Source organism: Microcebus murinus, chromosome 12 (genome assembly GCF_040939455.1).
Source record: "Microcebus murinus isolate Inina chromosome 12, M.murinus_Inina_mat1.0, whole genome shotgun sequence".
NCBI classification, from domain to species: domain Eukaryota; kingdom Metazoa; phylum Chordata; class Mammalia; order Primates; family Cheirogaleidae; genus Microcebus; species Microcebus murinus.
The window spans coordinates 79,275,618-79,302,497 of NC_134115.1; the positions used below are offsets into that span (position 1 = coordinate 79,275,618).

Sequence of the window (26,880 nt, forward strand, 5' to 3'; positions counted from 1 at the left end):
GCATGTGTGTGTAAGTTTTAAAAGAGAAAAAGGGCAGAGACAGGAAAAACACACAAAGAGATGGCAATAACAACATCTGGCTGTCACAAGTCATGCTACCTCTACGCTGCTATTTCCTGAGCTGCTTTTAAAATTGCTACTGTTATCAGAGTTGGCTTTGATGGTTCTGTTCCCAAGAAACATAAGATCTTGGCTCTTGGCTCAGAGTTAAAAAGTAGCTCATTCTATGACCACCGGTCCTGGTGTCAGCAGCATTTGAACTAAGGGTGCAAATAAACATGCTAAGCTAAGGTTTCCTGCCAAGGCATTGTGAAGTTAAATTACTATTTTAAGAGGCTATGATGTCGGCAGCCAGAAAGCCCTGGAAGAGTGGAAGATATTCATGATGCTGACAGATAAAGAAAGAAAGAAAGCAAAATGCAGATTGTTAGGATATTTAAGAATCCGCCTTCTAGTGACACCATTTATAACATCTTCTGGAACATGCAAGATGGATGCCTTTCTCATTTAGCCATGTACTGGATTGAGATTGAGGGCAAAGCATACATGACAGAATACTTGAAGACTTGCAGTGACTGACATGGCCCAAGACAATGCAGACCAAGAAGCAATAATCAACCTCAACTCTGGGAGGCCACCAAGCTGCTAATGGCTAAACAATGCCATTGACTGGTGAATGAAGGGGGGGGGGGGCAACTCAATGAAAGCACATTACATATAGTAGCTGATGACACAGATGGGCCTGAGACCTGATGCTGTCACCTACTGTGTACCATGAGCAAATCATTTCATTTCTCAGCCACAATGTCCTCATTGAGGAAATGGGGAAAACAATTCCAACTTCAGAGTGTTATTATAAAGGTTAAGTGAAACATAGCATGTAAAAACATGCAAACACTTGAAAAAAATAAATGGTAACAATGAAGAGGGGAATCAGGAGAAGGAGTGAATCACACAAGAGAATCCAGCATGCTGTCAATCAGCCACTCTCCCTTATGCACCTGGTGAATGCCCTGGCCTTCTAAAGGTGCAATGAAATGGGTTAGAGAGACCGGGGCTCTAGAACCAACTTAGATACTATTTGATTTTAAAGAGAAAAGAGTTTATATGTGAAAAACAGAGCAAGAAAGAAAGTTGAACTGGACCATGTTGAAGACAATTTTCATCTTGGATGTCAGTTGTTCCTACGTCTGTATCTGGTCTCTCTGCCTATATCTGGTTTCTGGCCCATGGTAATATAGAGAGTAAAAGAATCTGCCTCTGTCATCTTGCATCTTTCTATGTCTTTTCCTAGATTTTCGGCCTCTCTTATAATCACTACTCTCTCACTGCCACCTGGGGAAAGGGGGAGTGAGAATAGGTAAAAATGATTATCTGAGCTCATTTGCAAGGTAGCGTCTTCAGCCTAATAATAATAATCTCTTTCCTAGATGCTATTTCTAGTTCGAGAACATACCTAGGAGTATGGGCAATGGTTAATCTAATACAGCAGGGTGTGGCAATCATGAAAATTAATAATCGTTAATGTTTATGTAGTGTTGATGATCTGCCAAGCATTGTCTGAGGCACCTATCATATAAACTCATTAAATCCCCAAATTACCTCTCCACAGAGTTACTATTATTATCCTCATTTTACAGATGAGAAAACTGGCACGGGAACATTGGGTAATCTGGCCAAGGTCAGGCAGCTAGTAAGTGGCAGAGCAGGCATTCACACTCCAACACTCCCCAGCTTCAACCTCTCTACTTTCAAGTCAGACAGAAAATGGTAAGAGTATGAGGTAACGCATGTTAATAACCTCGGTTTAGCCATTCCAAAATGTATGCATGTTTCAAAATAACATGTTGTATATACAATTTTTGTAAACTTAAATAATTTTTAAAACTTGCCAAAAAAAAAAAAGAAATAGATTCAAATCCTCATAAACACACCATCAACTCAGTAGATAGCCTTGGAAAAGTGACATTATTGTTCTGAGCTCAGTTTCCCCATGTCTAGAAGGGGGGACAGTGCTACCCAAGCATGAACTGGTTGAGAATATTCAGCCATATTTCTGTATCAAGTACCCGTTACAGCACAAAGAATATGTGACAAGCTTGGCACATACACTTTCATAAGCCAAGCATTACTTTAAGATAGTGGAATTTTGGCCATCTCTAAATATTGTGGGTGAAGATGTTTCCAGAACCCCCCCCCCAAATTCCATCCTATGCTCTACCTAAATGTATCATTCCCGCTGTCAGGAGAGGAGAGGGCAAGCAAAACTGTGGCTGACCTAGTAATATTCTCAGGAATCATTCGTAAGGCTTCACTAGACTTTGAATATTGCTCTCTTATTGATATGCATTCAGAATAAAAATTTTTATGACCCCTCTCGACCCTCCCCAACCTCAGCTATCTCTGGCAATGGCATTTGATGAGGTCCCACTTCATCTAGGAGAGTCATGTCTTCAAAATGTATTCCAGCAGCAAAACCATATTACCAACCCTTGCGGGTAATCTATTTTTCAATCTTTCCCCTACGCTCCTACACATACCAAAGTGCCGTTTTCTTTTTTTAATGGTCCCTGTGTTTGTGCAGATGTTTTCACACTGCCAGCAGCCAAGGCTCCTTGTAAGTTCTCCCCTTATGATATGCCTATAAACTCAGAAACCATCAAGCTCCGTGAGAATTTTAGCTTTAGCGCCAAACAGAAACGTACTTACTTCAGGCAGTTGTCTCTGTAACAGCTCTAGGAGTGCGCTTCCAGGTTTATCTTGGGTTTTCTGGACACTCTAGGAATCCACAGCCTATCAGAGTTTCATCTACTTATGCAGACACTAATTCTTAGAATGGAGACGTGAGAACTCACCACTTAGTAGGGTGAATCCTCTAACAAGCAATCATATCTCGGATGCCTGCCTTTCCTCCATCTGAATCAGTTTGTAATCTGTAACCCGGCTGTTCCACATTATCCCTAGGATTCATTATTTCTCATAGATGTTCCCACTGGCTGATTTGCAGGACCTCTGAAAGGCCAGATAAATTATATCTTCGAGACCTCCCAGGAACAGTATTGGGTTAACCCTTACAAAGGGTTCTAGCTGTTCAGATGGGCCATTTACTCGGAGCCCTGCTGCTCCGACCTTTGCAGTTTACACAAAAAGAGATTGCATCTTGCTTTTGTTAATTGCCTTGTGAATCTACCTCCCACCCTTGCGGGAATACAGTCTCTTAGCTATTCCCAAGATAGCCCCAACATTTTTGTATATAGCTCTGCACCCTGTGAGGAAACCTTTGCATACAGAGAACAGAATTTGTTCAGAATGATGTATTTTGTGTGCTCACCAGGCTCCCCGTTCCTATGTGTAGAGAGCAGGTAGGCTGGGTAATTTACCATTCTTAACTTTCTCATACTCTCTCTTATTCCTTCTATTCTCCTTAAGGCCACCTGCAATCTCCAAAAGATAGTTCCCTTGGGAAGCAAAGATCTCCTTCACCCTCATGTGAAAAAAAAAATTAATTTCACTTCTCAGCCTCATTATCTTCTTAATTGTCTTCTTTGCCCCCTCAGTAGCAAGGACTGTCTATGGATTTCCAAGCAGCCTATTCGGGCTGCTGTGTCCCAGGATAAGAGTAGGTTTCGTGCTAACACTTAGTCGCTCTGATATTAAGAGTTGCAACAGCGACACAGGATCACCAACTCACCACCTGTCAGCCACCTTGTCTTGAGTCACAGTCTGTGCTCTGAGGTGTGTCTTCTTTTAGATTTGCTTATTTTCAAGAAGACATCTAAACATTATGATGAAACATGGCACCACTGTGTGTCTCTCTCTGCTTTAACAAGAACTCTGTCATGCAACATTCCCATGGATCTGGGCAATATCCCTTCAGTGAGGCAAGCCATGGTTTGAGCCTTCTCGATGTATAGAAGGCAAGTTCAGAGAGAGAAAAAAAATGTTCTTAAGAATATCCAGATACACAATGGTAGCAGCCAGGACTAGAATCAGGTTCCCTGAGTCTCTGTGCTCTTATCATATGGAATTTGGAATTAACAGAGATACAAAATGAAAAGGTACAGTCTGTGATCTCCGAGATCTTATAGTCATTGCTATCCTCCTCCTTGTCATCACTGTCACTACTGATGTGTCTTCCTTTAGACTTCCCCTTCCCCAAACTCTCATAGAATTTCTGGAATCACAATTATCAGTCTATCGTGAATGATAATTATTTGTGGACTTGCAGAGCTCTTCTATTAGATTGCCAGCCCCTAGCAGGATTCACCACCATCCCTCCAAGTCACTTTGTTAAAGGCCTTTCCCAGAGAAGATGTGTGCAGGATGTATTCGCAGATCCAGCCCGTTTCACTGGACATCAATTACCTTTTCCCTGTGTATTCATTCTCTTCCTCCTTTTCTATCCATTTCCCCTACTGTTGTTTCTCCCCCTCCCTTTAGACTTGGGTATTTCCAGGGCATGGAACAGGACTAGAAATTAAGATTAGAAAACTTTGTTGAAATGACTGATTAAAAATGGGCATGATAAAAAAAAAAAAAACATTGAGAGTATTTGACAATGACTTTCCATCAATTCCCAAACCCTCCTCAGTCCTCAGTTACTCTCTTGCCAACCAAAGAGCTGTCAAGACCTTTCACTCCCTCATGCAAGGCCTTTGTGATGGCCCCCCGCCCACCCTTCTTATTCTATCTCATGTCATTCTCCTCCTTCAAAAGTTTCAGCCACGCTAGCTTTCAGTCCATAGCTTAGAGTTCCTAAGCTTGCTGCTATGAAGTGAGTCCACTTTTGTTCTTCTCTCTGCCTCTAATGCTTTTCCCCCACATAATCACATGATTGGGTTCTTCTCATTTCAATCTGAGCTCCAATATCACTTCCTCAGAGAAGCTTTCCCTGGCTACCCTATCTAAATTTATATCATCCACATACGCTTCTAGCATAATACCCCAATTACTTGTGAGATAACATTTAATATTATATGAAATTATTTTGCTTATCTGTTTACTCATTTGTTATCCATCTCTCCCCATCAGAGTGTGAGCTCCATGAAAAACAAGACCATGTTCATGCTACATCTCAAATGTCTGGACCTGTGCTGTTTAATACAATAGTCACTGGTTATAGATAGCTATGTAAATTAAAATAAAAATTAATACAAGTTAAACAAGTTTAAAAACTTGGGTCATCAGTAACACTCTCCACATTACAAGTGCTCAGTAGTCACATGTGGGTAGTGGATACCATATTGGACAGCACAGAAAACATTTCCATCATCACAGAAAGTTCTATTTGCTAGCACTGGTCTAGAGCAATGTTTGGCAAATAGGGACCCAATAAATATATTTGTTGAATAAATGAATGAATAAATTTTCCCTCAATTTCAGGTCATCTCTCCCCTCTTTTGTGGCTTCTGAACCTTTAAAGTGGGAGAAAATGTCCAGAGAACAATGTTCAGTATGCTGAGGGACTTCCAAACAGATGCAACAGGAGGCAGGGCTGTGAAGATGGGCTCTCATACTCTGAAAGTAAATAGTTGTGGTGACATAATTATGTTTCAATGATACGTGAATAACTGATAACTGGAAGAGAATTATACTTGTGGTATTTCAGGGATGTATAGATAGAAGGCAGATTTAGGGTCAACGTAAGAAAACATTCCAACAAAGCTCTCCAAATATAACACAGGCTGGTTTGCGTGGTAATGAACTTGCCATCACTAAAAGTACAAAAACTGAGACTGAATGGCCATGTATTATTGATATTACAAAAAAGAATCTTCACTCCTGAATAAGGAAAAAGGTTTGGTTATTGAGAAACCTTCAGAGATTTCTTTAGAGAAGCCTGTCAGAGAAAACACTGAGATTCTTTGATCCAATGACTCCACGACACCTTCATACCATCAATTTAAAAGAGCTGATAATATGTCCCAGTTATTTCTAGCATCTATTGAACAACCTGATCCTGTCAGCCATTGATAACAGTCACCGTCAACACAGCGGTACAGAGGAAAGAGCAGAGACGCTGAAGGAAGGAGGACTCGGGTTCAAATTCTCGCTCTGCTGGCTTTGTGACCTTGGTCAGTAAACTAACCAACACGAACTCAAACTTCCTCTTCTGAAAAGGGGGCTATATCTGCTTCCCTGGGGAATAAAGACTAAATGAGAAACAAAACTAAAGACCCTGGAACACGGTAGGGCAATGTTCGTTCCAATTAGGATCTAATTTCATCTGTCTATATTATCATCCATATCTCTATATTGTTGGCATACGTGGTCTAACTTTCAAACCCATAATTGCACTGCTTTGAGTGAATATGAGGCAATTGTCAAAGAGAAAAAGTGACAGAGAAACAGAGAGAAAGATGACAGCTGCTACTGAGACCGGACGTAAAATGCAAATGCAAACATTTATAGAGCAACTACTATGTGTCAGTCCCCGAGAATACAAAAATTCTCCTAAGAAGACCATATTGAAGAAGGGAAGACAGACCTATAACCATGGAACTGTAAAGCAGGGCAAACAGGGACATAATCTAAAAATAGAGCTTCAGATAAAGTTATAGAGAAAATCAAGGGAGAAAGAGATTAATTCCCAAATAAGGTCTTGAGAAGACTCCTTTGCAGGGCCATGTCAGCTAGCTGTTGAAATATGGATAGGATTTTAAAAAGTGAAGGCTGAAGATAAGAAGTGGAGGAACGAATGATAAAGATATTTCTCACGGAAGGGTTAGAATGGAAAACAATTGGAAGAATTATTGGAAAAGCGACATTTGAGGACTTGCCTTCTTCACATCACCCCCATCTTGTCTTCAGCATGGTTACCAGTAGTTCAGTAGCCAGTTAGTCAAGCTTTGTATTTGAGCAAAAGGGAAACAGGAAGAGAAGAATGGTGGGGTATGTCTAACCCTGAAGGCCTGTTCAGGTGACATGTACTGGTCATTTCATCTAAGAAATTGGGAGGGGAAAAGAGAGGATGCAAATCAAAAAAAAAAAAAAAATGTCCGTTCACACAACTGAAGGGCCTTTGGGCAAAGACTTTTCAGAGAAACAGAGTACTCTCTGGTCAATAACATAAACTACTGCAAGCACTAAGAAAGAGATGCCTTATTGGGACAGGACAGGGGAGGGTGTTTTAGCAGTCCCGTCTGTACCGCTGCAAAGAGATTCATTGCAGCTTGAGCTGGGCAGTCGAAACTCAACCAGGGTCCAACAGCTGATTTGGAATGTCTCGGAACTGTTTCTCCTTAGTTGAAATGGAGTCACAGCTCCCCCTTCTGGGAGCTAACGTGCCATCCAACCCCGGAAAAGCCTGCATGGAAAAGGCTCCACTGCAGATGGGCCTAAAACCCCCATGTTTCTCAGTATTTGCCGGCAGCCCGAAACAAGCATGCAGTAGTCTGGGAGGACACTTTTAAGTGAGCCCTATTCTGAATTCTCAAGGGCCTTTTGTTCACAGGGCTTTACATTTCCCCTTTCCAGGAGCTATGAGTCCCAGTCTTCTGATGAGATACTTTATACTGGGGAGCACAATTTGGTGCAGAGGTTCTCTTTTTGGGGAATATAGCAAAGCAGGAAAGGTTTCTAGATCTGTGTGAGCACTGTGTGTATGAGTGCATGCATGCATGTATGTTTGCCTCTGACCCTATGTCTGCAATATGTATAAATGTAGAGGGATGAGATTCTAATCAATATAAAAATTAATTTGCCTTAAGTATTTGCATAGGTGGGTGGGTGTATATTTTACTTTCTAAAAAGTAAGCTTGATAAAGAGATCAGATACAGCCCAGATGTGTTGCTGGGTTCTGTCTACCAGTTATACTAGGTCCCTGCTTGTGGATAATTCTCTGAAAACACTGGAGAAAGAATCTGTGCACGCTCTCTCTCTCTGCCTGTCTCTCTGTCTGTCTCTCTGTCTCTGTCTCTGTGTATGTCGTGCGTGTGTCTAGTGGGGAGTGTGATTGAGACACCGGACTCTTTATGGGGTCGTTTCCAGATTGAGAAGCTTTGAAATGTATCTCTGAAATGAGAAGTTTGATAAGGGAAGACAAGTGATTGCCTTGGGTGGAGCATAGTCGGGGTGGGGAGCAATATGTGGTTTCCATGCAGTGTGGTGGTGTGGGAAGGGCATAGATCTAGACTTCAGGAAATCTAGGTTCTAGTCCTGGCTATGCCACCAACTCACTAAAGAATGTTGGAAATTCTCATCCTTTTTCTGGGCCAGAGTCCTGCCTTTCTGCTCTTTAATATTCCTCCCAGTTTCGATCGTCTATGAATTGGAAAAGAGAAAATGAGAGCAGTTCCCAAGATGGGGTTTCCTCCTCTGCCTTCACACACCCTGTCCAAAATGAACTAGAGAGCTCTGCTCTGACATGAGTTTCCCAAGGAGAGTCTCTGTGTCTGTGTGAAGGCTTCAGCCTGAGGTTTCAGCCTCTGGCCAGAGAATGGTATGTCTGCAAGTGCCTACAGGTAGAACCCACCAGCCAGGGCAGGCTCCTGAAAACACATGTTTGCTTTTATCTTTCCCCAGAAGAATATATCCCAAGTATCTTTCTACTTTTTCCCCCAAGAGGCCTTTTTAGTGGTCCCTTCAAGCTGAGGTAGACAAGAAGCTGTGTCTCAGCCTCACAGCCCTTGTCTTCTAGCCTCCCTGCCTGAGAGCAGAGCGGCTGCCGCTTACCTTGAGAAAGTAACAGCTGCCGAGTCTGGAAGCCATGCTAACAGCAGTAAAACTCAGCATTTTTGCTGAGTAGGGCAAGCCTTTAAGAGGCAGCCGGGAATCAAATCAATGGCTGGCCCCAGAGCCCAAGCCCAGCAGTACCTAGCCAGGGTGGCCAAGGGACTTACCTATAGAGCCTCCTAGCAGGTGGAGGGAAGAGGAAAGAGGGCCTTGGCCCAAACTGTCTTCCATACTGAGATTCTTCCCAAGGCCCTCCTGCCCTTGGCAGTATTTTGGAGCCGAGCAAGAGATGTGAGGTACAAATCGACAAGTCAATTACTGCCACATTCTGTCGTGAGTTCCTCACTCAAATCCCCTTTGCAAATTGTAGGTCTTCCTCAGTAGTCAAACACACACACACACACACACACTCACACGCACACACATATGCACACACATGCACACACGTCACCTCTGTGCCTCCTCCCAGGATCCTCCTAACTCCAGTGGAGCCATGGGGAGGTACGTTCAGGAAGAGATTCTCTGGGGGCTTCCCGGACTGAAATGGGGAAGGAAAGAGGAGTCTGCCTTAGGGAAGTGGCCCATCCATCTCCTTCCATATCACCCAGCGCTGCCCCCAAATGAAATCCCCTCTGAGCCCCTGTGCAACTGCGATGGATGGGCAAGTCCCTGAGGTCACTTTCTCCTTTCCTTGGAGGGGGATCCACGCAAACTTGCCCAGATCCTCCCCCAAAGCAACAGAAGCAGGAGGTGCTGTGATGATTACACACGGAGAAGCAGGGCCAGGGCCGGTCTCTATCTCAGACTTGCCAAGACCCAGAGCAGGAACCCACCGCGGACTTCCCCCTTTCTCTGCCACCCACTACCCAATGTCTCCAAATTCCCATCAGAATCCTGGAGTCTGCCCAATGCAGAATTTAAAGTGACAGCGTCTCATTTGCCTCGGGGTTTGGTCATTTCTGTTTCATGTTAAACGGTGGGTCCAAGTGTAGCTGGACTCCATCGTTTGGAGGAATTTTCCTTCAAGGATACCAACATTGGGCTAAATAAAGTGTCATCGATAGCCCCATAAGCCTCCCCAAACCCTAAGCCCAAAGCCCCAAGAGGAAGTCCACAGCGGGTTTCCCGATGGCTACGTGATCCGATAGTAAGGATCCCATTCCTTGTAAGCTAGAGAGACCTAATTAAAAAGACACACAAGCGCACACATGCAAACACATACGTACAAACATGCACAAACACATCGCGCCGTAAGTAGGTTATAGGACCTCTCTGTTCTCCCCCTCTCCGATACACACACACACACACACCCCAAACACACGCATCAAACGCAAACGACGTCGCACACGCAAACACACACTAGCACCACATCAAGTTCCCACCATGGTACACACGTCGGGAGCGCGCCGGGGCACACACGCCACTTACTAAAACCCGCATTTAACCCTTTGAGCCCCAGGTACAAGAGCCCCCTCCCCGGAACCTGAGAGGACTTGGAGGTGGCAGCGCAGCCGGGTGAAGAGTGGCCGAGGGTGCCGGGAGGGGGAGGGGCGGGGGCGCCCCGAATGCGGTCCGGGGCCGGCTCCAAGGGCAGCGGGGCTGCCGGGCGCTGCACCCGGCGCCGCCTTACCTGGAGTCAGTGTCCGTCTTTGGCAGAGAGCTGCGGGCGGACGCTTTTTATTCGGCTCGGGGGGAACTTGGGAGAGCCCTGCGTCCAGCTCGCATACCGGGGACGGCGCGAGGACTGCAGGCGTGGGGGTACCTGGCTCCTAGCAGCCTGGCTCATACTCAGCCGTAAAGTCCCCTTGGCTGGTCCCGAGGACAGGCATGAATCCCGGCTCCGGAAGGCGGTCACTACTCCCTCTGCCTCCCGGCTCTGTCGCTCTCTGGCTCTCTGGCTCGCTCTCCCTCTCTCGCGGGTTCGCTCGCCTGCGCTCTCCTCCTCCCCCCGCGCCAGATCAGTTTGCAGCCGTGGGGACCGGGAGCGAGGCGGCTGGCGAATGGAGAGGGAAGTCCAAGTGCGCCGCGGTCTCCGGGCGGGGAGCAGCGCGGAGGCCGGGCTAGGCGCGGGGAGGGACTTAGCCGGCGACGGGCGAAAATGAATGGGGGAGCGGACGCCGGGGGCGGGGAGGGAGGAGCCAGGCGCCGGGTTTTATTCTGAGGAGTGTTTTGTACATCTTTAGGCGGAGGAGGAGGAGAAGAGAGAGGAGGAGAGAAGGGAGACCGCCTTGGAGGGAGGGGCGGCCTGGGTGGGCCGAGGCTGAGCCACCCGGGAGTTTCGTGGGGATAGGGTGGCGTGTCTCCGCGTATGAACACCCCAAGGGACCGTGTGTGTGCGCAAACCCGGCGTCGTGGTATTCTTAAGCGTGTCCGTAGCCGTGTGCGTCGCGAGTCTCCGAGTGTTTCTGGGGATGCGGGTGCTTTTATGGCCGTGTGTATCCATCCGAGTGTGGGTTTTGTCTGGGGAGGTGACCACGGGGGTCCATTTGCGTCCGCTTGTCTCTCTCTGAGTATTTGACGCTGTTTGTTTCTCTCTGTGTGTAGGCGCGAGAGAGCTCACGTAACCCTCCCAGAATGAAGCAAGTGCTTCTCTACGTAGGCACGATGTAGGAGCGAAAGCTGAGGGGACACAAAGTTCTCTGGGGACCAGCAGAGGCGGGGAAGGGGCGCGGGGACAGGGACAACAACACGCAGACAGACAGCCGAAGACTCCGCATTCAGCCTGAGATGCAGGCTGGGGTTTCTAACACGAGGCCTCTCCCTGAAGCAGAAAAGAAGGCCCTTATAGGATTAAATTCCCACACGATACATATTCTGTATGTTTGCTTACTTTGCATCCCTCGCTATTTAAACCAAATCAACGATGCCGAGTCCTAGTCCCTTGAAGATTAGGCAAGAGTAGGAAGCATTGCTGAAGCTACCAGATGGAGGGGCAGAAAGTCACAGGAAAAAGTGATGGAAAATTTTTTTTAAACCCAGATTCAGTAAAAATGCGCGCTTTTCATGCGTTGGAGTCCTGTAGCAATGTGGTCTTGGCCAAATTGCTTACCCCTTAAGCCTCAATTTCTTATCCGTTGAATATATATATATTTTATAACTAATAGAATAGTTATTCTATTACCTATTAGATAGAACAGGTAATAGAATTACCCTATTCTAATAGGGTTGGTTTGGTATGGCGTTCGAATGAGTTAGTGTGTGTAAAAACACTTAGAATGCTTCCTGGCACCTAGTGAGTGTGCAATACCTGTTATCTGCTATTATGATTGCTATTGTAATTAAGGTTTTTGTTATCCAAAGGGTGACAGGAGAGAGATGTGACCACCAAAGAAGCCTAGAAGGATCTAGGAGCCAGTGAACTAATTGGAGGAAGAGGATTCTTGAAACAAAATGGAAGAGAAATACTTGAGTGAGGAACTAGGAACTTGAGAAAATTTATTTAATTCACCAAGAGAGAGGGAGAAAGAGATGAGAAGAGATAGAGCTACCCAGAATCATCCCGGGCCTCAGAAGCACAGGGCAACGGAGAGGAGGAAGAGAGGGCAGCAGCAGTCAGTTCAGAGCTTCTCTACTTCTGCACTCTAGTCCAAATGAGGGGAAATCAGCACCACGGACAGCTCACCAGCCACTGGCCAAGCCAGGGATTTCTCTTTCTGCCTGGTGGAAACTTCTTCCTTTTTGCTTGGACAACTTTCTCCTTCCTTTGGTTTCTGGCCTAGGTTCAGATCCTACACAGTGGTCCCCCAAGGCAATTCTGACTTTGATTCTGACCACGAAGAAATACACTTACCACACATGCTGCTTATACCATCCACTGCAGTATGAAGACCCAAGTCCCTATTTCCTACCCCTTTCTCCTTTCTTTTCTCTCCCTCTCTTTCTCTCTCTGTCCATACCTCCTCCCTTTCTCTTTGTTTCTTCCTCATTCTCAAGCTCAGATCTGCTTCCTTGTGTGATGGCAGGCAAAAGCAGCCTTGCTAATAATGCAATTCTGAAATCAATGTAAGACAACCTAGTCAGGTACTTCAGATGAGGACCAAGGTACAGACTGATTCCTCTTAGCTCTTTCCTTGTAATCATCCTCTCAAGGTAGGTTGTTGGTCCAGATGCCTGAGAAAGAAGGTAATTAATGCTTTGGAACATTTTTCTGTCTTCTTCTTCTCCACCTCACAGAGTCAATATTTCCCTCTGGAAACATAGAACCTTTCCTAGTTGCAACCACTGTTACACAGAAAAAAAAAAAGGAGAGAGAATTTTTGAACTTTCACCGTACACCAAGCATTTCATTTGTATGCTCTCTATATTAATGCTTATAATTCTCAAAATGCTTTGAGGTATGAGATAAATAATACTATCTCATTTTTTCATAATAGGAAATCGGACCTTGAAAAACTTGAGTAGCATGCCGATGTATAGCCAGTTGGTGATGGAGCCAGGAATTCCACACTCAAGTCCATCTCCAAAATCTTTTTTCTGTTCTCTAGGAATAATAAAGAATCCCTGGGGTGACTGGAAGATCTTGGAATTTAATGGGACTACTGCACCCAAACCTAAACCTCAACTTAAATGTCTGGGATCATTACATTGTCTGTGCCAATGGAGGATTTAGTAGCTCTTGTCCCTGGAGGAGGAAGTGAAGGCTTTGCATGGATAGATTTAATGCTCACTTGAGCCTTATGGTTTCTGAGTTTTGAATAAAACTCCAACCTTTCCAGGTCTTAGATCATTTGCATTTGGCTCTGTTTAGCTTCACTGTTTCTATGAAGAAAGACTAAGAGGGCCATTTTAAAATGTCTCCAAAGACTCCTTGGTCATCTGAAAAGTTCTCAATGCAAAGCACTTCTAATGACTTATGGAGAGTGCTGTCAAAACCATATGGATAACATTTCTGCAGAAATACACACGGGTGGGAAAAGGTTTAGAGGCCAAAAATATATTTCTTTTTTTTTTTTCTTCTTTGCCAAAGAAAGAACATTTAAGGCAGCTTGAGATATGTGAGAAATGTCTTGTTCTTTCTTTGGGGTGGGTGTTGGTGAGCAGCTGTTTGCTATTTCCACTGAATTTACTAAGGGCTTCCTTGGGGAGGAGTTGCCAACAACTTAGAGTAGACTTAAGAAAGAACTTCCTGTCTGTATATCTTGGGGTGATACTATAATAGGACCTTTTCCCAAGGGCATTTAACAACAAAATGAGATGCTTCACACCATCCCATTTATGGTATGATAGATTTGTTAAACAATGGATGATACTTTTAGGGTCATAGAACATTTTAAGTGTCTCACAATTGCTAAAGACCCTCAGTGTTATGAAAAAATGTACTTACAAAAATGTCCACAAAAGTTTGAATGGAATCTCACTGAATCTCTCTTTCCCAACCTCATTCATGGATGTTTATCCTCAGACCCCAGTCTCTAGAGTAGATGACTTTTCTGGTCTCCAGCCTGACCTTAGATTTTATAGGTTGCTCCATTTAGATTTAAGCTTAAGATATTGGAAAGGGAAAGCCAACAGGGAAATCAATAAGCAAGTAAGCAGCCTTTTTTTCTAGAAATAGATAAGAAATATAGATAAATGTTCAGTGATGAAATGGAGATTCCACTTCCCCCTCCTTAAATAAAGACAAGATTTTTCCCTGTTTGTGCAGGACTCTGAGCCACCTGCTGCTACCTCAAAAGCTTAAATTCACTACTCCTGTCAAATCTCTAAGGAGTTAGAATCCCTTAATCTGGGGTGCTTTGGGTTCAGAACAGGATGAACAAGTGCAGAACGAAGCCTACATTTCTTAAGTGTGTGATGACTGTGAGGTGGTGTGAAAGATTCAGAGACAAATATTTTCTCTGATCTCTGTCTTGTAGGAGTCAGAAGGCCATTGCAAAGCCATATCCATGCCTAAATAATCATAATGCACCATAGAATGTAGCAAACATGTCCAGGGTCTATAGGAAATCCTGCAAAAGCTAAGAGCGGATAAAGTTTGCCTCCATATGAGGTATAACATTTTGCACCTATGAAGAGCTATTTTTATTTGGTTTTAAAAGCAGCTGAATTAATAAGAATGAACATTTATTTATGTGCAAGCAACATTCAAATCTTCCATGCCTCTCATCTATGTTATAATAAACATCTCCTCACTGAATAAAAATGCTAAGTTTTTTAGTCTCTCTTTCTCTCTCTCTCTCTCTCTCTCTCTCTCTCTCTCCTCAACCCACTACTTGCCCATCCCATCCCAAACCTGCTAGATCACTATGCCTAAAACATAATTCTCTTCTATCATTCTGCTTGTCTAAAACCTGGCAGAATGTTAACTGCATACCCAAGTCAGCCCAGACTTCAATGTCCTCCATCATCTGGCTCCTGTGCTCTTTACAATTTTATACCTAGTTATCACACTATATTTTCTCCACCAGCACAAATGAACTGCTCACTGGTTTTTGGTTTCCAGCTTCCCTCTCTCCATGTCCTAACTGATGTGTGTCCCTTTGTTGCCATATGTTTTTCTCCCCAGCAACCCTTCATTTCTGCATGACCAAATCTGACCTCTCCTTAAATATTTAGTTCACATGCCATCTCCTGTCCCACTTCAGTTAGGATAAGACACATGTTAACATGAAGTGTACAAGACTGTGCATGACCTGGCCCTAACTTTCTCTCTAACATCATGTCCCTCCCGCCACTCCAACCACACTGGCTGCATTCCATTTACAAGAGTTTACCAAGTTCATTTCTACCTCTAGGCCTTGGTGCTGGCTTTCCACTTCTAACCAAGTCCTGCTTACCCTTTGATTATCAGTGTAAATGTCACTTCTCTACCCCCCATACCAATGCTATCATCTCTCTCACAACCCTTACTATCCCCTTCACATGTATCATCATTGCAAATTAAATGATTATTGTGACATTATTTGTTCAATATATGAGGAAACATAAAAGATATCTTCATGAAGAGAGCTTGGTACATAAAGATACAGTGAACATGTATTAACTATGCCCTAAGTCCCAGGAACTACTCTGTGTGCTTCACAAATATTAATTCATTTAATCCTTTGGACACCCCTGTAATGGCAGTACTATCATGAATATGACAGCTATATTTAGGGGTGATAGGGAAACTGAGACATAGGGAAGGTAGACAAGTTGTCCAGTATCATATATCAAAACCAGGATTCAAACCCAGGCTACCCTGCAACAAAAGCCAAACATATGGCCACTACCCACCTAGCCCTTTACATGGGAGAAGCTCAGTGCACATTTATTCGATTAATAGAAGTTCTTTGTAAACCCTCCAATCTTCATGTATATTCTCTGACTCTGTGGCTGTGTTTACTTTCTGACTTTCATGATGATTATTTGCATATGTCAACCTTGCTTTTGGTATTCCTAGCTATTGGTTAGGGTTCTTCAGTAAACATACTCATATTCTGGAGCCATGCTACTGCCTACTAACTCCTTGACCAGAAGGACTTGCACCCTGTCTGGTCCCTGAATCAGGCTGCTTGACCATGAGAACAGAGGTGTTTGGACATGAGCACATGTGGACTGCTTTCACTAGACACATCCAGTATTCTCTCTCTCTTCTCTCTACTTTTGATGTTGCCAAAGTTCCAACTTCCTTAAGCCTGAACCTGCCCAAGCCTTTGTCCTAGTGGCATATGATGTCTAAAAACTGGTTTAGAAAAGTTGTCCTGAAAAACACACTTTCCTGTTGTTGGCTGAGGTTCAAGGGATGTCCCTACTGCAAACTCCTTCAATATCCTACTTGAATTAATCATTTAGCATATGCAAGCTTTTTTGAAATCTCAGTTTCTCTTTTGTTTTGCAACCTTTCTTTTTTCAATGATTGAGAAATAAGGTAGGTACCGCAGGTAGCCTCACTTTACATAAAAGAAAACAAAGGCTCAAAGATATAGGCTGGCTTGTATAAAGATAATACCTTTTGTAATGATAGACCCACAGATTGAACTGGCTATTCAAACTCATCAAGGCTGGCATCCTGATTCTCTCTTTATTTCCCTGTTATACACTGTCTTAAGTAGCTTAATGATCAAGCTATTCCACTTGATTCCTTCCTGTACCTTCCACTTTCTAACAGACCAGCCCTATCCCACCTCTCACTCTCTGCCACATTGCACAAGGGGGAGCCCTATGTAGGCTACTTTTAGCATTTGCTGCCTTGTGTTCATGTACCCCTTCTGCTAACAGTACCTGTGTTTTCCTTCTGGAAGCCACCCATCTAAATCTATTTGATTCTAGGTGTGCTGATCCTATCCTCTGGCTCTAGGGCATATGACAAAGGCTGGCCAGTCTGGGTGTTCTACCCCATGGTCACTGTGGATGGTTTAGACATGGTTATTGATACAGATTGTCTAATCAGAGTCAGCTGCTATGAACATCTGCTGGACCTGTTATTAAAAAATACTCCTAAAAACAAAATATAATAATGGATGTAGGTGGTAAGATTCAAGCTTGGAGTCCTGGTAGTTATCTTTGCCACCAGAATGAGGAGTGAAGGCAACTTGGGGGAATACTTAACCACGAAATGGATCCATAGATTTTTGAAGTCATAAATGGATCCTATGAGCCAGTAACTTTCCTTTCCATTTAAAATAGTTTGATTTGGATTTTTGTCACTTGCTACCAAATGTATCCTAACAGAGCATTATAAATCAGGGAAATTGGGTTTTAGATGCAGAACTTGGGATCATTTCATTTCGAGAGACCAGAAAGTAGAGTAGAGAAATGAACTTGGGGCCAAGTGAATAGCCATAAATTTGATTCTACATCTAGTAAGCCCTGTGCCCCAGACAAGTCAAGTGTACTTGTCCTTCTGGGCCAGAGGTTCTTAACCTGTGGGGTAGGCAGCATTCTAAGATCACCCCCAGTGACTCCTGGCCTTGTGTACTTCCCTCTCCTCTGAGTGGGGGTGGAACATGGGTAATAAATGAGATATCACTCTAGTGATTACATTATGTTATATGGCAAAGGGGAAATTATCTCAGATGGGCCAGCAAAATTATGTTAGCTTTGAAAAGCAGGGAGTTTTCTTTGGCTGATTGCAGAAGATGAAGTCTGAGAGATGTGCTCCAGCTATTCTAAAACAAAGCAGATACCCAACTTGTAAACTGCCTATGGGGTTATACGGCAAGGAATAGTGGATGGCCTCTAGATGCTGACAGTTATCCGCAGATGACAGCTAGGAAAAAAAACAGGAACCCCAGTCCTACAACCACAAGAAAATGAATTCTGCCAACAATCAGTGAACTGGAAATGGACACCAATCCTCAGATGACAACCACAGCCCTAGCCAACCACTTATTTTCAGTTTGATGAGACCCTGTGTGAAGAATCGAGTTACTCCATGCCTAGACATCTAACCTACAGAAACTGTGAGACAATAAGTATATGTATTTTAAGCCACTAAATGTGTGGGAATTTGTTGCACAGCAATAAAAAATTAATCTATAAATAAGGTAGTCTGATCAAATTATCTCAATAGTCTTCCCTTTCAACTCTAATATTGCATGATCAGGTGACAATACCTGCTGGTGCTGAACTACCTGGGGATTCCTATAATACATCCCAATCCCTAATAATCCACCTCATGTCTATTCATAAATGCCTTCCAGGCTAGAGAATGGGGAAAAAAATCTTCCACTCAGCCTGCAAAGCTATTTCATCCAGTGACTTCTTTTCTTTTTTTTTTTTTTTTTTTTTGAGACGGAGTCTCGCTTTGTTGCCCAGGCTAGAGTGAGTGCCGTGGCGTCAGCCTAGCTCACAGCAACCTCAAACTCCTGGGCTCAAGCGATCCTCCTGCCTCAGCCTCCCAAGTAGCTGGGACTACAGGCATTCGCCACCATGCCCGGCTAATTTTTTGTATATATTAGTTGGCCAATTAATTTCTTTCTATTTATAGTGGAGACGGGGTCTCGCTCTTGCTCAGGCTGGTTTTGAACTCCCGACCTTGAGCAATCCGCCCGCCTCGGCCTCCCAGAGAGCTAGGATTACAGGCGTGAGCCACCGCGCCCGGCCGGAGTGACTTCTTTTCTACATAAAGCCTTACATTGTTGATGTATAATTATGAAATAAATTCCATCTGGATAAACATGATTATTGGGGTGGGGGATGCGAAAATGAGTTTCCTTTGCCCCCACAGCTTGCTCCCAATAAAATGGTCTTCTGATCCTGTGACATCATTTGTTGAGGTGTGAATAAACACTAATCATTTTAAAGGCAGTGAGCTTAGAGAATATGAATCTATTTGACTTTGGAGTCAAATAAATTTGAGCCCAAATCTGGCATCACCACATTTCAATGGAGCTATTAAATCCTCCGTTGGCACAGACAATGTAATGATCCCAGACATTTAAGTTGAGGTTTAGGTTTGGGTGCAGTAGTCCCATTAAATTCCAAGATCTTCTAGTCACCCCAGGGCTTCTCTATTATTCCTAGAGGACAGAAAAAAGATTTTGGAGGTGGACTTGAGTGTGGAATTCCTGGCTCCATCACCTACTAGCTATACCTAGGCATGCTACTCAAGTTTTTCAAGGTCTGATTTCCTATTATGTAAAAATGAGATAGTATTATTTATCTCATACCTCAAAGTATTTTGAGAATTATAAGCATTAATAGAGAGAGCATTACAAATGAAATGCTTGGTGTATGGTGAAAGTTCAAAAATTCTCTCTCCTCTTTTTTTCTGTGTAACAATAGTTGCAACTAGGAAAGGTTCTATGTTTCCGGAGGGAAACTTTGACTCTGTGAACCACATTTCAGGAAGATGCAGAGTAGCCTTACCAGGAATCTTACGTGCATCATTCTAACTTTGTCAAGCCTCAATGTCTTCGTTTGTCAAATGGAGATTCAATAATTTATCCATAGCTCATGTATTGAGTACCTTATCTGAGTCAAATATATGATCTACTAGTACTATACTAGTAGATCACTTACTTTTGGAGAGCAGACAGTCTCATTAGAAACTAATATTTATACCAACAAGGTTGCTGTAATGACTAAATGAGATAAGCATTTAATATGTAATGTGACCTGTGGTAATCCTCAATCAATGGAAGCCATGCTTAGAGGTGTTATGACTCCCAATATAAATTACATAACTATTGATAACAGTATTTATTGGGCACTTACATAAGGTCAGACATTTCTCTAAGTGCTTTCTATGTATTAATTCATGGAATTGTCACAAAAATCCCAAGAGGTAGACGCTATGATTATCATCCTCAATCAGACAAGAATTGGCAAGTGTGACACTTAGGTTTAAATTCAGATATCTGGGCTCATGAGTCAATGCACATAACCGTGATTTCCTACCAACTCTCATTAGATGCCTTTAAAGCAAAAGGGATGCCACAATATAGAGAGTTTTTGTTTTTGTTTGTTTGTTTTTGAATGGTGAAAATGTCCCATACCCCTGCCTCATATGCTACCTCCATACCATGGGTAGCCACATACAACAAATTCTGATCAAGTTACCACCACTGATCGAAGTTTAGACAGTATGGCATTACTAGCTCTGCTGTTGTTTGTTGTCTAATTTGCCATTTATTTCATGCTTATAGCATTCCAGAAAGTTTGTTAAGTGCTCCACAAAATACTGTGTAATTTAATAAATTGATACCCTATCCGATTACTATACATTATATGTGTTGAAACATCACTATGTACCCCATGAATATGTACAATAACATTAAATTAAAAAGCTATGAGTCACAGATTATCCACATTATCATAGACGAAAAACCTGAGGATCCAAGAGGTAAAATAATGTGCTTGAGGACACACAGCAAGAGTGAATGCTAGACTTGAAACTTAACCCTGTAATCTGTGTTCTTAATTGCTGTGCTCTTTTGTGCTTGGCTGGATTGAGTTTCCCAAACTATGCTGTGTAGCACAGAGACTGCAAGTCTCATCTGTTTGAGCGCAACATGACATCACTCCGGCATCTGAACATATTTCCTTTACAATTTTGAGTTCATTATCTGAGGGAGGTAGGGTTGGTCTGTTATTTTACGACACAAATATATTTTTGTCATTGTTTATAATTGGCTTCTGTTGCAATTAGCTATAGTTCAGATGGTTAATCTTTATGTTTGTTTCAAACACTCCCATATTATTAGATTTTCAGTATGTTTTGATTTCTCCTCGGTGCTACCTCTTGTCGATCTCTTGCCTGGGGCTGCCATTCCTAATCCATCATGGAACTCTCTCCTGCAAAACCCAAAACACTTCTTAGCACAATCCCCATGCAACAACTACCAATCAATTAGATCTGGCACAGGACATGAGACCTAAAGGTCAGCCCCGCTTGTTCACTCCCAGGGACAGGTGAAGGCTCTTTGTAGATTTTAGAAATAAAAGCTTGTCTGTCCAATGACAAGATGAAATAGAAAGAATTATCTAAATAGTGAAATAGGATATCTTTACCTTTCTAAAGGTCAAACACCACATAGCTGGTATCATTTTCTGTGGTTTATTACAGATGTCAGCACAGAAAATTGTTTACAGAGCCTGGGTCCCTGCTGCTGCTTGTGTGAAATATAATATGAAATTCAGACACAGTTGTAGATATCAAACCCTCTTTCGTTAATATATGGGCACTGAAAGCTTTACTAGGGACAGGTATACCAAGAAACAAACTAACGTCTGTTTGATTTAACAATGAGAGGGTAAACAAAGCCACGGTTAATGAATTTAGTCATTGTTCTTCTGTGCTAGGACATTTGCCTGTATTAGATCTTGCTGATAATAACACTATTAAATAATCAGACCATGATACAACCAAGCCATGTACTTTTCCATGCTAATAATCTTGCAGGATCACTATGCACTCCAGGGGGCTGCAACAACTTCAGACAGATTTTGAGAGGGAGTAGTTAATCACACTTGCTATACCAATTAGCACTGTCTTGCTTGTGAATGGCATGAAACTCATAGGAAAATGGATAAAGCAAAACACACACACACACACACACACACACACACACACAAAAAAAAAAAAAAAACCCAAGGGAATGTATTGTTTCATATAACTGAAAAGTCTGAAGGTAGAATATGCTTCAGGTTTGGCTCCATGTCACCAGGATACATCTTGCCTCCCTCAGCTGCTCTTTCTCTCTCTTGGTTGGTTTGGTCCTCAGGCCGACTTTCTCCATGCCTGGCTCAAATTCCAATATTAAGTGCCCATAACGGTCCCAACCAAATCCTCAGATTGTGGTCCTACAGTCTGAGATAAGGTTGCGTTCCCATCTCTGAATCCTCGTCATGGTCCTCTGTTGCTCCAAATCTAAAGAATGAGTCAACATCATCTCAACCACGTGAATTAAGGGGAAAAATGACTCCTCAAAAAAAATTGGGGTGCTATTATAAGAAATATGGAGAATAAATAAGGGCTACAAAAACAACAAATGTCCACATCACCAGCCCCTTTGACTTTAATCAAAGTTTTCATTATCTGCTTCCAGGCAAACACACACATAATTTTAAATATTTTCTTAAAACTTTCACCTTAAAAGCACTGGGTGAAGCTTGGGATACTCACCTTCCTCACTAGTTTGTTGACCCTCAGAAACCTTTCAAAAGTGACATCTTCATCTTAAACTTGGAAATAATATTTTTCTTACATAGCTTACATTGTTTCAGAATCACAGAACACTTTGTCAGAAGGATTCTTAAATCCTACTGGAACTTACACATTTTACAACTCAATGGTCACAGTTAATCTTGAAATATTTTAATGATGTTATTAAACATGTCCAAAGATAGTAAAATCTTTTATTTTTTTTTTTTTAGCTTTATATGCCCAAACTCATAAGCATCAAAAAGAACAGGAAAATGTGAATGCGGTTAGGGAGTGAAAGTTAGAACTGTCTTTTTAATTGCCTGGGAAAATTTTAATTTTCCCTGGCTCAAGTAGACTACAGAGCATATTTCAAGTATATATGTATTAAAAATACCAATAAAACACTTAGCAGTGACACGTATATGACATTTTCTCTCTCCTTGATCTCTATCAGTAATTTTAATGCATTGGTTTTGTTAACCTACACAGGTGGCTATTTCTAATCAATATGTTGTGAGGTCTATGAAATCAGCTTTTAAAAAATAACTAGAGGAAAAGAACCTAAGAATTGAACTTGAAAGTTCATGTTCTCCTCGTGGCTTTTTCACTCATTCAACAGTGTAATCCTGTGATGGTTAATCTCGGGTGTCAACTTGCCTGGACCACAGTATGCTCAGATAGATATTCAGTCAAACATTACTCTGGGTATTTCTACGAGAGTGTTTTTGAATGAGAGTAACATTCACATTATTAGACTGAACAAAGCTGATTGCCCACCCTAATATGCAAGGCATCATCTAACCAGGTGAAGGCATGAATAAAACAAAATGATTAACCCTCCCACCACCCATCCCCAGCGGTAGGAAAGAATTCTTCCTGCCTGCTTGTCTTCCAGCCAGGACACTGGCTTTTTCCTGCCTTCAGACTTGAACTGAAACATTAGGTCTCCTCGTTCTTAGCCTTTGGATTTAAACCACAACTACATTTTTAGCTCTTCCGGGTCTTTAGCTTATTAAATAGTTCTGCAGAATCTTGGGTTTGTCAGCCTCCATAATCACAAAAGCCAATTCCTTATAATCTTAATCTATTTATCTATCTATCCATCTATATTCTGCCTATCCATCCTATGGGTACTGTATCTCTGGAGAAGTCTGCCTGACACTGACCTAAGGAAATTAATTTCCGTGGGCATCAGTGTTGAAAAGATTGAATGAAAACATCTTGGAAATGCCTTCCATCTCTGCCAGCTGGTGAATCCACAAGCTCTAGTGTATATTTGGGACCGAGTTGCAGCACTGCTGCTTTCTGTGTCTCATCCAGGAGCAATGGATCCAGGACCAGGCGCAATCCTAACTCTTCAGACAGAGACCTGGCTGAAATGTTGATCTACCCGACGCACCAGGCCTAACGACAGGGATCCACTTTCTAAAAGCTTTCTTATGAAAGCACTCACAAAACTCCTGAGATCCCATAGAGATATTTGGGCCAGATACATGAAATCAGCTATATCATAATAAAACATTAAAAGAGAACAGTTCTGTGTGGTCATAATGATTTTCCTATAGTGGATAAGAACATAATTTTTGGAGACAAATGAACCTGAATTCAAATCCCAGCTCTGTCATTAGTTCAGTTGGTCCAGGTTACTTCAACTCTCTGAGTTGCACTTTCCTCATATATAAAATTGCCCCAATAATATTTAGCTTAGAGAACTAACTGGATAAGGAGTAAAAATATTACTGCTTGGCACAGTGCCTAAAACTTAATTCTCAGTCTAATGACTAAATTAGGTTGCATATTATCTCATTGTCAAAGAAATTAAGGTTCAGAAAGTACCCTAGACCTCATGGTTTATAAGTGGCAGAATTAGGAATAAAACCTAAACCTTGGGCATTATTGTGAATAAAAACAGAAAACAACACATCTTCACCAATACCTAATATAATAGTCTTTTTTTTTCTCTTTTCTTTATGACTTCAAAGTTATTAGAAAATTCTACCACATAGAAAATTCTACCACATAGTGAGCAACCAGAATATATTTTCTGCTTAGTTCATTAATCTGGATTATGACAACTAGTCAAACGATGGAAAATATTCCTCTGTTATGTATAATCTTTACCATATACTATGAGGAAGGTCAAAGACATATATAGAGAGAAAGCACTATTTTTTTTTAATGTTCACTCTAAAAACAGAGGAAAAAAAAGTACTTGTAAACTAAAATGCACCTAGGAGCTGAAAAAGGCCCAAAAAGTGCTTTACCTCTGGTTGGTTCCCCAAGTCCTTAAGATATTACCCAGGGTGGGCCAACATAAGGTGGGCCTGATCTTCAAAGCTTCTTTGAAGACAGACAAGGGGTTCTCTGAGCAAGGGACCCTTCATTTCCCATTGATATTTTATAGACAAGACTTGTTGCAAAATCCCTTGAATCAAAGAGCTAGAATCAAGGCCGGGCACTGTGGCTCACGCCTGTAATCCTAGCTCTTGGGAGGCCGAGGCGGGCGGATTGCTCAAGGTCAGGAGTTCAAAACCAGCCTGAGCGAGACCCCGTCTCTACTATAAATAGAAAGAAATTAATTGGCCAACTGATATATATATATAAAAATTAGCCGGGCATGGTGGCGCATGCCTGTAGTCCCAGCTACCCGGGAGGCTGAGGCAGAAGGATCACTCGAGCCCAGGAGTTTGAGGTTGCTGTGAGCTAGGCTGACGCCACGGCACTCACTCTAGCCCGGGCAACAAAGCGAGACTCTGTCTCAAAAAAAAAAAAAAAAAGAGCTAGAATCAAACCTGATTACTTGCTCCTCTCACTGTTCGCACACGATGAAGCTGGTGAGCTGAGAAGAAGTAGGGAGGTGTTTGTTCCAACCTATTTTCAAGCACTTGCAGTATGCATTATTTCTAAGTCAGGATAGTTATGTCCGTTCATCACAAGCTTAGACCTGGGTGTATGTACTCATGGAGAGCTGCGTTGATATTCCACTGCTCTCTCGGTCTCTCGTGGAATGTGAACTGTATTTCTCCTCTGCAAACAAATACCGCTCAAATGGTGGGACTATTTGTGCCCAAAATTCACTGCACAAACATCTGTCTCCTGGGAAGTTGCCATATACCCTAGATAAGATCAGTGGGCCTCAGCTGCCTACTAAATGATCACAGGTCTGGACCCCACCACAGGCCTCTGCAGAAACATAAGGGAGTCAAGACCCTTCCCCGGGCTTCTGTGTTTTTAGAAAGACAAGGACAACTTTTCAAATACTAATAGCTATAGAATCCCAGGATTAAGAAATTCAGCTGAGGCTGTCTGGTTCTAGGAGATTTTTGGACTAGTCTAGAGATTTGGGATAAAATGTAATTTCATTAATGCATAAAGGAGTTTCTGTTTTATTTTTGTTTTTGATTGTTTGTGGTGTTGATGTTATTTTTTAACAGCCATCACCATTCTCATCCAATTTAAATTGCATAATCCTCCATGCTTTAGTGAGCCTGCCAAATTTAGGACATGGTAGACTGAGCAAGGGTCTTATACACTTGGGCACAGCGGCATTCATGCTGTACAAACAGAATCCCTTGAAATCCAATGGCTTTCTAACTCTTAAATATTGTTGGATGGGAAAAGAAGGGCACTGGGATTTTAATCTGGTCTGGCTCACTTCCTTCTCAGCTTTATTTATCTGAACAAAAAGAGATGCAATTAAAAGTATTCATGGGGCACTGAACCAGGGCTAAAATGATCTTGAAAGGTCAAGTCCTACAATATACTCCATCCCTATTTCAATCTGATGTTTGAATCTCAAATATCAGGAAAAATGGTTAAACTAATTAAAACTCCAAAATTGGTCTGATATTATGGAGTGTTCCCCAGGCCGCTGACATGGCTGTTGCCATCCAAGAGTAGCCTTGGGAAAGCAGTCCGCAGAAAAGAAGTAGGTTGTCTCCTCTTGGACTAGCTCTTGGAGGTGGCAGCAGCTAGCCCCATGTGGCTACTGAACAGCTGAAATATGCCTCGTCTGAATTGACAAGTGCTGTAAGTGTGAAATACACACCCGATATTGAAGACAGAGTGTGGAAAAGGAATGTAAAATGTCTATAATAATTTTTATTTTGGTTACATGTTAAAATGATGGCATTTTTTTGCTATGTGGGATTTAATAAAATGCTATTGTAATTAACTTAATCCATTTCATTTTGCTTTATGTAATGTGGCTACTACTAGCTATTCCAAAGAATTTTGGAAGAGAAGGAGGCCACTTTAGACGAAGGTGGTGGGGAGTAAGAGGAAAAGGTGACTTAGTCATGACCCTGGAGAATGCATAGAAGGTAAATGATAAACATTAACTAAACATTCTAATGATTATTCTCACATTAATATCCAGGATGAGTCTATGGCAACATCAACAATCACATTCCCATTTGAACTGTAATGTCCCTGAAGCCCCTCAAAGTGGTGTGCTGTAAATCTAGCCACAGGAAGTCGTAAAAAGGGGAACATCAACACAGTTCTTTCTGCTGTCAAACCCCTGCTCTTTCTCTAATACGAAACTGCACCTCTCCAAAGTGTACTTACTTTGGTATATAGCCAGTGGGCTGAAGATTTTCAGTTTTGATTCTTCATCTTCTCTTCTTATCTCCTT

General features: G+C 42.3%; 1 protein-coding gene across 1 annotated transcript in view; it reads right to left on the reverse strand.

Moving 5' to 3' along the window:
* The window catches only part of BRINP1 (BMP/retinoic acid inducible neural specific 1), a 179,810-nt gene extending 169,079 nt beyond the window's left edge, over positions 1-10,731 (reverse strand). The window contains exon 1 of the mRNA XM_012768777.3: positions 10,305-10,731. The gene's annotated coding sequence lies outside the window, so the exon portion shown is untranslated. The remainder of the gene's footprint in view (positions 1-10,304) is intronic.
* Between the last annotated feature and the right edge of the window lie 16,149 nt (positions 10,732-26,880).